General features: G+C 37.5%; 1 pseudogene; it reads left to right on the top strand.

Moving 5' to 3' along the window:
- Positions 1–1955: 1955 nt before the first annotated feature.
- On the top strand, positions 1956–2334 carry LOC140514209 (ubiquitin-conjugating enzyme E2 C pseudogene; annotated as a pseudogene).
- Positions 2335–2832: the final 498 nt, after the last annotated feature.

Here is a 2832-nt window from a genome sequence, read left to right as displayed (position 1 = left end):
ATGAGGAGAAGAATGCATTAAAAAGGAGAATTAGCCAGATGGAAAAGGAGGTCCAAAAGCTCACTGAAGAAAAGAGATCTTTAAAGATTAGAATGGAGCAAATGGAAGCTAATGATTTCATGAGAAATCAAGAAGTTATAAAAGAAAACCAAAAGAAAAAAAAAATAGAAGAGAAATGCGAACTCTCTCATTGGGTAAACAACTGACTTGGAAATAGGTCCGGGAGAAAAAATTTTGAAATTACTGGTCTACCTGAAAACCATGATCAAAAAAGAGCTTAGACATCATCTTCCAAGAAATTATCAAGGAAAACCGACCTGATATTCTAGAATCAGGTGGTAAAATAGAAATAGAAAGAATTCATCTACCACCTCCTTAAAGGGATCTGAAAAGGAAAACTCCAAGGAATATGATAGCCTAATTCTAGAGTTTCCAGGTCAAGGAGAAAATATTACAAGTAGACAGAAAGAAACAATCCAAGTATTGTGGAAATACAATCAGGATAACACAGGATTTAGGGGCTTTTACACTAAGAAATCAAAGGGCTTGGAATATTCCAATGATATTCCAGAAGCCCAAGAACTACGATTAAAACCAAGAATCACCTACCCAGAAAAACTGAGTGTAATACTTGAGGAAAAAATGGAATTTTAATGAAATAGAGGACTTCCAAGCATTCTTGTTGAAAAGATCAGAGCTCAACAGACAATTTGTCTTCAAAATACAAGAATCAAGAGAAAAATGAGAAGGTAAACTAGAAAGAGATATGTTAAGGAATTCATTGAAGTTGAATTATTTACATTTCTACATGGAAATATGATATTTGTAGCTCATGAGACCTTTTTCAGTATTAGGGTAGTTAGAGGGAATACATATGTAGGTGTATTTGTGTATGTATATATGTGTATATTATATACATGTAGGTATGCATATGTACATGGGTGTATCCATGTATGTGTGCATATATGTGTGTATACACACACATACATACATAGACAGAGGGAAGAAGGTGAGCTTAATTTGAAGGAAGAATACCTGAAAAGTAAAATTTAAAAAAGAAAGGGAAATGTAGAATGTAGCAAATCATCTCACATAAAAGACAAGAGCTTTTACAATGCAGGGGAAGAGGGGAGATGAAAGGAAGTAAGTGAGCCTTACTTTCAAGGGATTTGGCTTAAGGAGGGAATAAAATACACTCAACTGGATATGGAAATCTGTTTTGCCCTGCAGGAAGGCAGAGGGGAAGGGGAAAGGACAGGGAAGATAAGAGAAGGGACAGCAAATTGAGAAAAGGGATAAATCGGAAGCAAACACTATTGTTGGGTGATAGATCAAGGGACAGAACAGAATAAATGTAGGGCAGGATAGGAGAAAGGGAAATGTGGTTACTCTTTCACAACATAACTATTATGGAAGTGTTTTTAATGACTACACATGTATGACCTGTATTGAATTGTTTGCTTTCTTAATTAGGGTGGGTGAGGAGGGAGGAAGGGAGAAAATATGGAACTCAAAGCCTTCATAATGAATGTTAAAAATTGTTTTAGCACACAAATGGGAGGCAATGGGGTATAGAAATCTATTTTGTCCTACAGAAAAATAGAAGGAAGGGGATGGGAGAAGGGGGGTGATAGAAGGGAGGACAGATTGGAGAATGGGGGTTAGTGGGGTTCATTCTGTCCTGGGGGGTATGGACAGATGGAGAGAAAATTTTGAAATCAAATTCTTGTGGAAGTAAATGTTGAGAATAGAAAATAAACAAATTTTATATTTTTAAAAAATAAAAGACAAACAACCCCTCATTTGCTGCCTGGGAGTTTCTCTTCCTTTATCTCTGGTCCCCCATGGCCTAGCAAATTTGCGACTCGGTTGTTGCCAGTGTTGCCTGTAAGGGGGCCAAACCAGGGACAGACATGGTCTACAGGTCTGTGGGCAAGAGGTTACAGCAGGAATTGATGACCCTAATGATGTCTGGAGACAACAGAATTTCTACTTTCCCAGAGTCAAAATATCAGTGAAGCAGCTGAGAAGTATAAGAAAACCTAAAATACAGGCTCTCCCTGGAATTCCCCAGCAGTTCGCCATACAATTCTCCCACTGTGAAATGTGTCACACTTTGTTACCATGCTAATGTGGACACCCAAGACAGTATCTATTTGGACATCCTCAAGGATGTCAGGGTCATCCTACTACCCATCCACAGCCTGTTTCGAGAACTCAACTTTGACAGCTCATTGAAAACACATGCTGCTGAACTTTGGACAAACCCCATAGCCTTTAAAATACTTCCTGTTAGAAACCTACATGAAAAAGATGACTAGGCAAGAGCCCTAACCGTGGCTGCCCATCCTACCTTTCTTCATCTTGTGTGTGTCTATGTCTGTTCGTCTATCTTTTTCCCTTCCTCAGAACTTGTCTTCTTCCTCTTCTCTCTCTTGTATAAGACTGTATCATAGATTGTTTTCGCATTCCTCTTTTTTCTTAAGCTCTAGTCCAGTCCTCAACATTAATGTACAAAGAAATAAAATTTTGTTGCTTTTTTAAAGAAATGACAAGCAAGATGGTTTCAAGAAAAACCTGGGAAGACTTATACAAACTGATACCAAGTGAAGTGAGCTGAACCAGTTGAACATTGTATATAGTAACAGGGTTGTTGTGAGATATCAATTGTGAACTCCTTAGAGATTCTCAGTAATGCAGTGATCAAAGTCAATTCCAAAGAATTTATGATCAAAAATGCTATCTCCAGAGAAATAACTGATTGAGTCTGAAAGCATATCAAAGCATACTGTTTTGCATTCTTTTATAATCTATGTCAAATTGCTTGCCTTC

The sequence above is a fragment of the Notamacropus eugenii genome, chromosome 7 (genome assembly GCF_028372415.1).
Source record: "Notamacropus eugenii isolate mMacEug1 chromosome 7, mMacEug1.pri_v2, whole genome shotgun sequence".
Classification (NCBI taxonomy): Eukaryota; Metazoa; Chordata; class Mammalia; order Diprotodontia; family Macropodidae; genus Notamacropus; species Notamacropus eugenii.
The sequence above is the reverse complement of the archived record's forward strand: the minus strand, read 5'-3'. Positions and strand labels throughout refer to the sequence as shown.